The sequence below is a fragment of the Grampus griseus genome (genome assembly GCF_964374135.1).
Source record: "Grampus griseus genome assembly, chromosome: 1".
Taxonomy (NCBI): Eukaryota; Metazoa; Chordata; class Mammalia; order Artiodactyla; family Delphinidae; genus Grampus; species Grampus griseus.
In genome coordinates, this window is record NC_139017.1 from 93798875 (window position 1) to 93813406 (window position 14532).

Genomic DNA, 14532 nt, shown 5'->3' on the forward strand with positions numbered 1-14532 from the left:
TTTTGAGGTTCCCCAACATTATCAAGAGTCTAAAATTGCCTCTCTGAAAAATAAGATTTTAACTAAGTCAAACAAGTGATCAAAGAAAGATAAAGTGGCTCCTGAAGCCTCAGGTTCTTCTTCTTTGGCTTCTTTGTCTCAGACTCCACCTCTGGCACCATTTTGTCTCTTCCCCGGGCTCCTCAAGGCCAGACTCTACTTCTGACACCATCTTTTTCCTTCCTTTCTATGCCACCTACACCTCCACTGTTCTCTCAAATGCCCCATACTAACTCTGTCGCCAAACCTCTCCTTTTCCTCTGAACTTGTCAAAAACAGTCCCTTTAAAATTAAGCCTTCTGAGGATCCAGAGGCTCAGCTCTCAATTTTTTATACTCCCTGGACTAAAACTGAACTACGAGCCATAGACAAAGATTATCCTAAAGTAACCAAAGATCCTCACAGATTTGTTGACAAATTTAATACAGTCATTCAAACTTATCAACCTCGTTTCTCTGACTTACACCAACTAGTTCATATGCTTGTCAGTCAAGGCCAGACCCGACACTAGATGAAAACCACTAATTGGGAAAGTCCTAAAAGGTCTCTAGAATTACAACCAGCAGACCAGCCCATGATCAGGCTTGGGCAACCACCAGGTCATTTTCTGGCAACACTGATTCTGGATCACTGATCATTTGCCCTACGGAATCAGCTACCACTTTTCTTATGGGCAAAATCTCCAACTGATGTTGGCAAAATTCACAGTGCACCTCCTATCAAAATTCAAATAAACCCCTCAAAACCTCCTCCCAGAATTAATCAATAAATACCTTATAAGTAAAGAAGGCCTTCAAGGCATAAAGTCCATAATTGAAGATGACAAGAAGCAAGGCTTCATTATCCCTTGTATGAGCCCCTGCGACACTCCCATTTTACCAGTGAGAAACTTTAGGACCAAGGGTAGATAGAGGTTTGTCTAGGACCTCTGAGCAATAAACAACATTGTTATCCCTCAACACCATTATTTCTAACCCTCATATGCTACTAACATTCATTCTCACTGGAAGCAAATTCTTTACTAGAATTGATTTATGCACTGCATTCTTTAGTATTCCAGTTGAGGAAGCTAGCCAATACCTTTTTGCCTTCATTTGAGAAGTAAAACCATTTACCTAGACAGTAATGCCTCAGAGTTAAACTGAGAGTCCTTATTTCTTGCAAATCATGAAAGCTGATCTGGATGACATAAAGTTCCCTAGGGGTTCTACTCTGTTGCAATATGTGGATGATTTGCTTCTTTGTTCTCCCTCTCAAACCTCCTAACAGGAAGATAGCATCCACTTGCTAAAGCTTTTAGCCTTAAAAGGACATAAGGTATCCAAAGAAAAATTGCAGTTTGGCAAAACCCAGGTTGAAAATTTAGGGCATCTGATATCAGAACAAGGGCTACACCTAGATTCAGACAGACTTCATGGTGTTCTAAGTTTCCCAAAACCCAAAAGTAAGTGCCAACTGAAAGGTTTTTCTCTGCTGAACTTGGCTTGTAAAATTCTCTCTTATTGCCAAACCTCTATGTTTTACTCAACAATACCAACCCTAATCCAATTTTATGGGCAGAACCTGACAACATAGCCTTCAAGGTCTTAAAGAAGAGCTTGATGAACCCACTGCCCTTGGGCATCCCAACTGTCAGATTTTCTTTTTCCTTTACATATATAAAAAGGAAGAGAATGGACTTGGGGTACTCACCCAAAAACATGGAGACCACCACCGACCCATAGGTTATTATAGCCAGCACCTGAACTCTTGGCGTGGGGATAACTCCCTCGCCTTAGAGCCACTATGACCACTGCCCTTTCGGTTAAGGCCATGGAGAAAATCATTGTGGGAATGCCTTTAACCATTTTTGTACCTCATGCAGTAGAAGCTCTCTGAAATTCTCATCACACTCAACATTTCTCAGCCATCCACCTCACCTCCTATGGAATCCTTTTGTTAAGTGCTCCTCACATAGTTCTTTTGCACTGTAATAACCTTGACCCAGCTACTCTTCTTCCCTCCAACCGATTAAAGTCCTTCATGACTGCTTAACGCTGATGCACCACCTCCTGACTCCTCTCAATGATCTATAGGAAATTCCATTGGGTCATATTGATTTCTCATGGTTCACTGATGGTTTTTATTTAAAAGGTGACAATGGTAAGTATTGTGCTAAGTATGCTATTACAACTCCTTCTGGTGTTGTTGAGGCAGTAGCATTACCTATGGCTACTTCAGCCCAGCAGGCTGGATTATTCACTCTTACAGGGGCTTGTACCTTAGCCAAGGACAAAACTGCCAATATTTATAATGATAGCAGATATACTTTTGGAGTAGCTCATGATTTTGGAATGTTGTGGAAACAATATGGCTTCCTTACTTCCAGTGGAAATAAAATTTAAAATGGCCCCTATGTTCAGGAATTATTAAATGCAATACTTTTACCTGCAACTCTAGTTATAATTAAGATTGGTGCATTCTAAACTTGACTCTTTGGAAGCTAAGGGAAATCACCTTGCTGATACTTCTGCAAGGAATGCTATTCTTAAAGGGACAAAAAACAGTCAAACCTATCTCATGGTTCAAAGGGATATTTCCCCAAATTATAATTGAGGAAAACTGGATAAAGAGGATCCACAACTGGCCTCAGAAAAAGAAAAACAGGATTAGAAATTCAATAATTGTTGGTTTGATAAAAAGAGAAAGCTCTGGTTTGGACCAAATCAAGCCAGTTTTACCAAAGACTCTAAAATTCCCACTCTTCACCACTGAACATGCATTAAACCACTGGTCTACTCAACAAAATGAGAGCCTTCATGAATCAATATTGGTGGGAAAACATTAATAAGGCCGCAAAAAGCACCTATCTCACTTGTCCCACTTGTCCAAAGTACAAACCAGGGAAGCCTGTTTGTACTGCTCTTGGACATTTTAAACTGCTTAATGGACCACTCAAGGTCTGGCAGATGAATTTCATACAGCTTCTTCCATGTAATGGATGTAAATACGTTTTAGTCATGGTCTGTTTTCACACTGGACTGAAGCCTTCCCTTACAGATAGGCTACTGCCTCTTCTACGGCTAAAGTCTTTTGGAAAAGAGTATCCCTACCTGGGGAACTCCTCTCAAACTTCATAGTGATCAAAGAATCCATTTTACTAGCCATGTGCTTTGACAAGTTTGTGGTGCTTGGCCAGTTTCACTGTGCCTACCACACTCAATCCTCTGGTTTAGTCAAACACACTAATGCGTTATTAAGACTGAATTGGCAAAATCTGTAGAGGCCATCCAAATACCTGGGCCAAAAGTATTTTGTCACTGATCCTTCTAAATCTCAGATCCACCCTTTTGGAACTAATAAACTCTCACCCCTGAAGATAGTCACCGGACGCCCAATGCACTTGGCTCTTGTTTCATTTGACCCACTACTAATAAAAGGGAAAATACTTCAATGTTGCAAAGGCCTAAGTGCTTCTATTAAAAATAACCATGTTTTGGTAGAGGAATCTTTTCACAGTATGCCCTCAAAAGACGAAGACCTTAAGCATCACACCCTGCAACCTGGAGATGCTGACAACCGGAAAAGATAGCTCTGGAAGGACTGTTCAATCTCACTGGAAAGGCCCCTATCAAGTACTGCTAACCAACCCTGTGTAGCCAAATTCCAAGGAACAGACTCTTGGATTCACATGACACACCTAAAGAAAGTACCAAACCCTGACTGGACCGGCACATCATCTGGTGACCTGAAAGTAATGATCTCCCAGAATTGAAGCAAACAACCTCCGATGATATTGCTTTCCCAAGATATCCAAACTAGACCTGTTAAAAAGTTTGTTGCCAAACTTTTGATAATGACGTAACACTTCAGATTACCTCCAATGTTTATGATCTTGATAACATATGGACTTCAGATAAAAAGTGCCTGAGAGTTCTCCCTCCTACCCCTCTTTGTTACTCAAATGTGACCTTAATAGGTTTCCAGTCTATGCACTTTCCCTCCAATGTGAGGCAATCCATCCAGGAAAGGCTTTTCCTGACATTGAAGGAAAAAGGCCACTGAATTAGAAAACCTGACTCTTGATCAGCAATGTTTTCAGAGAAAGATCGTGATCAAAAGGGAAAAATGTAAAAAATTAATACAGAGAAATCTCAATTAAATAGAGTTAGGAGAGCAGAAAGGGGCAGTTCTCATGCCCTGGAACAGTAGCACAGCCCAAGAGGAAGAAGAAAGATGCCTCTTCTTTCTTGGCAAGGACTCAGCTAATGAAAAGCCATGGACTCTTTGTTTACTGTAGCCCTCCCGACTTCCCTTTCCTCTCCATAAAAGCATTCCCCTTCCCTTGCCCCACAGGGACTGGCACAGTTGGCTTGCCACAGTTGCAGACCCCAAATTGCAATCCTCTGCTGATCCCAAATAAACCCATCTTTGCTGGAAAAAAATATCTGGCAATATATTCGTTTCAGGTCAATACTAGTTAACTATGTGAGAGTTCAATATAGGCCTTAGCATCATCCATCCCTTCCAATTGAGTTTACAAGGTCTAGAAATAGCTGAGAGACATTTCCCCAGCTAGACAATAAGCTCTTAAAAAGTAAAAAGTAGTTCCTGGTTTTTGTATTTGCAGCACCTAAGCAGTGTCTAGCCCAGAGGAGATAATAAAAAGCTTTTTAAAAATAGCAAGTAAACCAAATGTCTAAGGCATATGGCATATGCAGGAGAGTAATAAAAGTACTAAAAATATATGTGGGGGAATATTGATCTACATGTTAAGAATTTTGGACTTGTTTTGCACATAATAGAGAGCTTTGAGGGGTTTTGTACAGAACACAATATAAATGATTTAATACATATGAAAGCACTTAGAACTATATCTGCCATATAGTAAGCCCTCAATAACTGTTAATCAGCACCATGTTTATCAGAGCCATGTTCACTGTTCTTTTCTTAAGAATTTCTACTTCCATGTTATACTGATTTATTTATTTTCATATTCACATGTCCAAAATATTGAGTTTGCTTTTAGTATTTTCAAGGCATTTTCTTTGCAAAAACAGATTGCAAGAAAGTTGCTCCCACTTTTAGTCTCCTACTCTAAAATAAGTCTAGTTCCAAAGTCAATTGTCTGCTTTAATCTCCAGAACTCACTGCAAGTTAAAAATAGCTCAACTCCAGTCTATCACCAAACATGAAAAGTTTCAGCTTGAAAGGCGCTCCAACATCTGCCTCTGCACCACAGACCACAAAGCCTGAGTGAGCCGTGTGGCTACATACTTGAATGAAAGGGGTGAGTCTAAGCATGTCTGCTGTGTGATCTTTTGCAAAAATGAAGAGACTGTCACAGAGGAGACCCAGCTCAGGGAACTGAATAAATGAGCAGGCAGCTCTATGCAGACCACAAAAAATGAGGCTCCCTAAGGCCTGCCAAATATCTCCTTTGAATTAGTATATCTTTGCATATATTGACATACAGAAAAATGCACTACCAGGCTACCAAAGGGTGTACCTCCACAGCCTCAGGTATGTCATTTTCCTCTGTGGCTGCCGAGGCAACCAAGGCATGCATGATGCATGAACAGTGACCTAAGAGACCAGAATTCTCCTTTTTCTATGACTGAGTACCTATGGTGCTCTAGGCAAGTCATTCCTTCTTTGCAGGCCTTAAAATGAATGAAGGAATGACAGAAAACCTCTAAAATTTCTTATGTTTCTAAAATTCCAATTTCTTTTTCTTTTTTTTATTAAAGTATAGTTGATTTACACTATTGTGTTAGTTTCAGGTGTACAGCAAAGTGATTCAGATATACATGCATATATATCTTTTCTCCAGATTCTTTTCCCTTACAGGTTATTACAAAATATTGAGTAGAGTTTCCCGTGCTATACAGTAGGTCTTTGTTGGTTATCTATTTTATATATAGTAGTGTGTTTATATTAATCCCAAATCCTAATTTATCCTTTCCCCTTTCCCCTTTGGTAAACCTAAATTTGTTTTCTATGTCTGTGGATCTATTTCATATATTCATTTGTATCATTTTTTTTTAGATTCTTAACCATATCTTTTCCATAGGTAGCATGCTGTTCTGTGTTAAGGACTGACAAATTATAGTTCAGAGGCAAAATGCTTCCACCACCTGTTTCTGTAAATAAAGTTTTATTGAAACATAGCTATAACCATTCCTATATATTTTGTCTATGGCTGCCATCCCCCAATGGCATAGTCCAGTGGTTGTGACAAAGGCCAACCTTGGGAAAGTTGAAAGTATTTACTAACTGGCCCTTTACAAGAAAAGGTTCGCTATTTCCTGATCTAAATGAAACTAAACAGAAATTTTTATTTTCTCCTCTATTTCTTATGCTAATAGTGTCTCCAAATATGAGTAAATTGAGTTATGGCTCAATTTAATAAGTTATGGCTGAGGTACTGTTCACAATTATTTGTTCTACACTTAAACAATAAGTAACAGAGCTGTTGGGGTCCAGGGCTGGCTGCCTCAAAATATGCCTCAATGGCATATTTATTATTTTGAGTTAAAGCTACTTAAGAAATGGTCAAAGCAAGAGGAACACTTTGACCCTCCTCTCTGTCCCCCTGAGAGCAGGAAACAAATCTCCCATGTGAAGAGTGCAATGCCTGCATCCAAAGGTGGGACACCCTTATCACCAGAGATAGGGAATTCAGGACTGATAAGCCTATATAAACAAACCTTGTTACTTTGCTACTACCCAAGCGCAAATTCTGGTTAAATTCCTTACTAATTAAGCACCCAAACCTAAGTTTGTCTTGTCAATTCCTCTTGAATTAGTTTCTTTGTCTATAAAAGTATAAAACCTGCCTGCTCTGGCCACTTCTTAGGTCCTGTTTCTATGAGATCTCTGTGCACAAGAATTAAATTTTTTTCCTCCAGTTAATTTGTATTGTGTCAATTTTCTTATGAGTCCGTCACAAGAACTCAAGAGGACTAGAGGGAGAAATTCCCTCCTCCCCAAAAGAGCAAACAAATGACAAGTTTGTGGCAAATCATTCTGATATTCAAACCAACAGAAAGTACCATGTGAGATGCTATTGTCACACCCAGACCAGTTCTCAGGACTTGTGTGGGCATAGTTTGAATTGAAATACCAAACTGTCATTGTATTCAAATAATTTTATTGTACAACTCACTTGAAATAGGTCACTATTTGCTTTATGGGTCATTCTGATAGGTTTTACAAAATGAGAAATGATTCAGCATCAAAATCTCCCCATTCTCACTTGAATGACTTCTTAATAGCTGAAGGTGGTAGTTGTATAAGCTCCGTACTGAGTCCTAATTTAATTGTATCAAAAGGGGCAAGGCTAAGTTATGCAATGAGTAGGAAATGACTTAAAGAATGTTAGCTAGGCAATAGATATAAAACAATTAGAGGCTGATTCATATCTGACTTGACAATTGACTTTAAGTATATCTCTTCTTAGAACATTAAGTAGAAAATAAAAGTAGCTATTCAAATTATTTGCAGTTTTAAAATGGTGCATAGCTGAAATGTACAATGTACATCTTTGGTTCTTTACAGAATAATCCTCAATCTGAGACTGAAAGCATCTCAAGTGGCAAAAGCTTCCTGCTTCATGCTACCCTTGTGGAAGTTGTTCCTTGTTGTCTTCACTTTGATCTCCATCCCTTTTGTACTGGGTGGGCCAAAAGGTTTGTTCGCTTTTTTTTCATAAGATGGCTCTGGTAGCCATCTTACAGACACTTTCCACAATTTTGTTAGATTGTATGTGACAGCTGTCATATCAGCGTGCATTTAAAAAAGACTTACCAAAATTGGTGAATTTTTTTTTTCTTTTTTTTGCGGTACGTGGGCCTCTCACTGTTGTGGCCTCTCCCGTTGCGGAGCACAGGCTCCGGACGCGCAGGCTCAGTGGCCATGGCTCACGGGCCCAGCCGCTCCGCGGCATGTGGGATCTTCCCGGACTGGGGCACGAACCTGCATCCGTGCATTGGCAGGCGGACTCTCAACCACTGCGCCACCAGGGAAGCCCCAAAATTGGTGAATTTTTGTGTAGCTATTTTAACACTGAAGATGGAAGACAAAAAGCAATATTTTCAGCATATTCTGCTTTATTATTTCAAGAAAGGCAAAAACGCAACTGAAACGCACAAAAAGACTTGTGCAATATATGGGGAAGGTGCTATGACTCACACAACATGTCAAAAGTGGCTTGCAAAGTTTCATTCTGGCGATTTCTCGCTGGACAATGCTCCATGGTCCAGTAGACCAGGTGAAGTTGATAGAGATCAAATCGAAACAATAATTGAGAACAATCAACGTTATACCACCGGGAGATAGCTGACATACTCAAAACATCCCAATCAAGTGCTGAAAATCATTTGCACCAGCTTGGTTATGCGAATCGCTTTGATATTTGGGTTCCACGTAAGTTAAGCAAAAAAAACCCTTCTTGACCATATTTCCTCATGTGATTCTCTATTGAAATGTAATGAAAACAGTCCATTTCTAAAACAAATAGTGACAGGAGATGAAAAGTGGATACTGTACAATAATGTGGAATGGAAGAGATGGTGGGGCAAGTGAAATGAACCACCACCAACCACACCAAAGGCCGGTCTTCATCCAAAGAAGGTGATGTTGTGTATATGGTGGGATTGGAAGGGAGTCCTCTAGTATGAGCTCCTTCTAGAAAACCAAACAACTAATTCCAACAAGTACTGCTCCCAATTAGACCAACTGAAAGCGGCACTTGACGAAAGTTGTACAGAATTAGTCAACAGAAAATACATAATCTTCCATCAGGATAACACAAGACTGCATGTTTCTTTGATGACCAGGCAAAAACTGTTACAGCTGGGCTGGGAAGTTCTGATTCATCCACTGTATTCACCAGACACTGTGCCTTCAGATTTCCATCTATTTCGGTCTTTACAAAATTCTCTTAATGGAAAAAATTTCAAATCCCTGGAAGACTGTAAAAGGCACCTGGAACAAACAGTTTCTTCCTCAAGAAGATAAGAAGTTTTGGGAAGATGGTATTATGAAGTTGCCTGAAAAATGGCAGAAAGTAGTGGAACAGAAGGGTGAATACATTGTTCAATAAAGTTCCTGGTGAAAATGAAAAATGTGTCTTTTATTTTTACTTAAAAAACCGAAGGCACTTTTTGGCCCACCCAACACATTAAGTGACAATCCCTATTCTTTTTCACTCATTAAAATGTATTGCCTTGTTTTCCAAAAAGTCTTGAGCTGAGCATCAATTTGGAGCTTCTCAGACCTGTATTTGATTTCCAGCATTGTGACTTTGGGGAAGTTATTTAACTTCACCAAGCAAGCCAAGGATTCTACAATTCAAATTTGAAAAATAATAGTTGCTATTTCATAGGTTGTTGGGAGAATTCTATTTGGCAAATGTATATCCCTGGTATACAGCACATCCTTACAAACATCATTAGTCAACTCATTTTCCACAGAGAAGTAATGAGACGCTCCTTCTCCTCTCCTGCATCCACTGGTTTTCCACAACTGTAGCATTTTACCAATCATTCACTTCTTAGAGTTCAGTCACTTGTATTTCATCTCCCAAGTACTTAGCTGGTACCTGCCAATCAAATCCTATTTTGTTGAATTTTGTTCCTCTTGGGTAAAATTTATAAGACATCATGCGTCCCTTTCAGAAAATAGAAATAAGACTCATTCTCAAAGATGCTGTACTGGAGGTACTGCTGAAGAGATCCCAAATAGTTAAAACACTGTGAGACCAGCAGTCCATGAAAGGCTTGTGGATCTCTGTTATTTCATCATTCTTGACAGTAAACTAAGGAGTGGTTAATTCTTTTCTACTTTCCTGAATACATCAAGCATAAATCCACAGAATATATTAACCAAAGTCAATAAGCAGAGATGAATAAAACACTTAAAAGCCTTAACATCTAGACAGGAAGGCCACTCTGATGATATGCACTTAATCATGTGTATTATTTTAAAGGTCAGCATTACAGTTCAATTAGTAATTTTATTTATTAGATGCATTTTCCCTGGGAGAATTATTCATCACAGCTTTTAAAACATGTTCAAATCCCAGTTAAATATATCTCTTGGAAGGAACTCCCACCAGATCTCTTGGTCTGACTTCAGACTTCTCATTGAAATTGACACTTGATACCATTAAATCCTCTTTTCTCTCAATCCTCTCTAACTCTCTGCATAGACATATTGGACAGATAGATTCTTTGCATAAACAGATAGGTAAGACCAAAGGGACTGTATTTAAATAATACAAGGTAAGTAATCCATGCCCTTTGGTTTGTTCTGCTCCAAAACAATAACTTTTGACTCTCCAGAAGTTAGTTCCAGATGAGTTTAAGGTAGTATTGAAGAACTTACTTTAAAATGTCTCTTTCTAGAGAAAATAATGTTAACACTATATAAGCATATGAGATTTAGTGTACTACTATTATTGTAATATCTTGTAACTTCAATAGAAGAACATGTAATAAATGAGAGTTATGGAAGAGGTATCTTAAGAAATAGTAGTGGAACGTTAAGATTTAAGGAATTAAGTAAACCAAATAAAGCGGAAAAGAGATGATAGAGGATAGGTGATAGAATTTGTCATCATTTTCTCCTTACATATATAAACAAACAAAAGAAACAGAGCGCATTAAGTAGGAAAGTGTGTTTCTCTCAAATTCCATGTACAGAGGAATCAAGATCTAAAACTCTATTTTGTATTTATAAAATATCCAGTAAAGTGAAAAACTAATGCTAAAGTAATAAATTCTTTTCACTATTCAATAGTCTCCTGCCATATGTAAATGCTGAAGCAATATAAGGTATTTCTTTTCATAGCAAGAGAAAGTGGTTGTCTAATATAGTTTAAGAACTGTACTTCAGTCACTTGCATGATTAACTGTTGGTCTTAGGGAGGTTAGAACCATGAAATAAGTAAGAGCTCTTCCACGAGCCATTGTCCTTAGAAGGTTCTACAACATGATTGCAACCTGATGCATGAAAGGCCATGCCCATATTTTTTATCTGGAGTTAAATTTAATCTGGAGTTAAATTTAGAAACCTATAAAGATTTCTGTTGATTCAAAATTGATATGTTCTCCTGTGAAGAACAACTGGGAAACTGGGAATTGCACCACAGGCAATTGATAAGAAGCTCTTGCTTCTATTTTTTTTAAGGAAATAAAACTTTGTTTCAATTTTAAATATTATGTCAATAAAAGAAAACTAACATGTTTGAAACTTGGTTTGCCTGGACTAATATTCCTTTGATGATGCAGACAACATTATAAAATGAAAGTGTATTATGAGCATGTGAAATACATGTGTGCGGGGAGGTAACAGTCTATGGTACAGAATACCTTCTTAATCAGAGAGATGAAAGTGTTCAAAGAGTAAGATAGCTTAGCAACATCTGAAAATATTTTATTTTGTGAATTTTCAAAGACAAACCAACCCAACATTCAGACCTATTTTTAAAACGATGTCCATGTCCATGCATGCCCCTTGGAATTGTTATTCCTTCCTAATGTCTTTTTTGTTTCTTTTTTGAACAAATTATCATATTTTGCGTAACAATTTTTGAGTAACCATTTTCATCAGTCCAGTTATCTGATTGGTTGGCAGTGATTTTCCTTGGCTAATTGGAAAGATTAACGGTGCCATACTGAAAGAATTGGTGATAATGAAACCAAACTACCAGCCTAATGACACAATTTAGATCTCATTAGCAGACTGTAGAGCTCAATGTATTAGGGCTGTTACAAGGAGATGAAGGGCTAGAATCTTATTTGAGACCTCCTCTTTGAAGCTTAAGCTTGCTATATAGTCCAAATAGAGATGTTAGAAGTGCTCTGACATTACTGAGTTGTAAGGCAGGAAATAAATTAAACAGGATACTAGCTAATTAATCATCAGCTAATATTATTAGAAACATGACAGGCACTTCCTCCTTGCAGCATTTAAACCTTGTATTCACATTCTACTATAGGCACCACTTTTTAAATCGTATTCTCATTTAACAATACCTACCTCTCCTCCTGGCCACCAACAGGCAATGAGTTCCTTGTGAGTAAGCAGTAACTTTATTTCACTAGTCTTTGTGTCTACTCCAAAAGTGTAGGCATTCATTAAAAGTTAATTGAAGGAATGACTGAATGAATAATTGAAACATGCTAACGCACAAAAAGTACAATGGAGAAAAAAATAAGAACTAGGATGGATGACCAAGGTTAAATAGGTACACAAATTAAAGAGACATTTCCAAATTGTGTCCGTGAAGAGAGGTCCTTGGAAGAGATGGATGGTCTTTGAGCCAAGCAGCCTTGAGATTGGTTGCCACCTGGTGGCCTTAGGGAGTAACTCAAGCTTCTAAGTCCACCTCGGTTATCCAGTAAACTGTTGAAAATTACTGAATCCGGACGCAGGCGTAGAGAATGGACTTGAGGACACAGGGAGGGGTAAGGGTAAGCTGGGACGAAGTGAGAAAGTAGCATGAACATACATACACTACCAAATGTAAAATAGATAGCTAGTGGGAAGCAGCCATGTAGCACAGGGAGATCAGCCTAGTGCTTTGTGACCACCTAGAGGGGTGGGATAGGGAGGTTGGGAAGGAGATGCAAGAGGGAGAAGATATGGGAATATATGTTTATGTATAGCTGATTCACTGTTATACAGCAGAAACTAACACAGCATTATAAAGCAATTATACTCCAATAAAGATGTTAAAAAAAATTACTGGATCCAGAATTGCAATAGCTCAGACATATTGGAAGTTTGTTTCCTGCTTACATGAACATTCCTATCAGGGATGCAACTTGTGGTTCCCCTATCCCCTTGAATATTGCTATCAGGGTGGTGGAGGCTGCCTTATCATATCCAGGGTCAATTAGAGGAAGAGAAAAAGCATGTGCAGGAGGCACACCCATTCTCTGAAAAGCTCCAGGTCGCAGTGGTACACACTGCCCCTCTTACAAGACACTAAGGAGAATTATCTAAACAGCCACCCCTCAATGCAAGAGAGTCAAAGAAATGTTGTCTAGCCATGGGCAAGTAGAATCTTATTTTTACATAAGGAGAGAAAGGATATGGAGGGTGGTTAGAAGTCTCTGCCATACTTACCTTCTTCATTTGTAAAAATAAGAATTACATAATTAATATTATTATTTATTATTAATATTAATTACAGAATTATTAGTAATTCTCTAGAATTAAATGATAAAAATCAACAAATATATTAGTTATCAAGGATAACAGAAAATTTTAAATGTAAAAATTTAGCTAGCATATCTAGGAGAACCCTTGATCCTAGAAGATATTTATAAGAGTTTCCATTCATCTAAGTAGGGTGGCCTGTATTATATTTTATTCTATCTTCTGGGGTAGAATTCTAGAGTTCTAGATGATTCATAGAGAAACTTTATGTACTCAATTACCAAATCTCATTGTGCACCCACTCTGTGCCAGGCACTGTGCTATAGTTACACAACACAGCAATGAACAAAATAGAAATCCTGCCTTCAAACAGATATTAAACAGGTTGATGGGGGAAATTTTAGAGCATAGTTATTTATGATCTTTTGCCATTTCATCTTTTGAAGGGAATCAATTATTTTTTTACACTCAGCCATGAGGATAGGATATAAGCAAACCAAAATGTCTGTATTTTATTTGAGTTACACAGATAATTTCTCCAATAACTGAAAACGATTGTGATACAGGCTATTAAAAAAGAAAAACACAGTATGCTGTGAGAGCAATTAACAGTGGAATCTGACCTTATGTAGGGGTAATCAAGGAATGCCCCTTTTACAAAGTGACATGTAAAGTGCAGCCTGAAGAACAAGCAGGTGTTCTCCAAATGACAGGGTGGGAGTGACAGAGCATTCCAACCAGAAGACTTCATGCACAGGTTCCCAACACTGTAAGAAGCATGGGCACTGGCTAAAGTGAAATAATAAGGCTAGTATGACTAGAAGGTATAAAATAAGAGAAGAATAGTATGATATGAGATAAGGTAAACCAGATAACAGAGAGATTCAAAGTGTATGTCAAGCCTTTTTAACTGTATTTGAAGAACAGCTGGAATCCACAAACTATTCTAAGCAAAGATGTAGCTAGCATGATCTAATTTCCAGCATAAAAGATTAATCTAACTGTTAGAGAATTAATTAAAAGGAATAAAACATAGATTCAATGGGACCAGTTCAGAGATGTTTGCTATATTATAGGCAAAAGACCATTCCGGTTTGGCCTACTGGGGTGGAAAGGAGATGGAGAGACGAAAACTGAATCAAGAAATAGGTACAAGGTAGAAGAGACACGATATGATAATTGATTGCACGCAACAACGACAGGAAGTAGGGATGAGAGAGAGAAAGATTATAGAATAATCTCAATGGTTCTAGTATGAGTAACATGGTAGGTAACTGACAGTACATCCTGATTTAGGAAACATATATAGAAAGAAAAGCCTCGGGGGAAGATGAGTGCTTACAG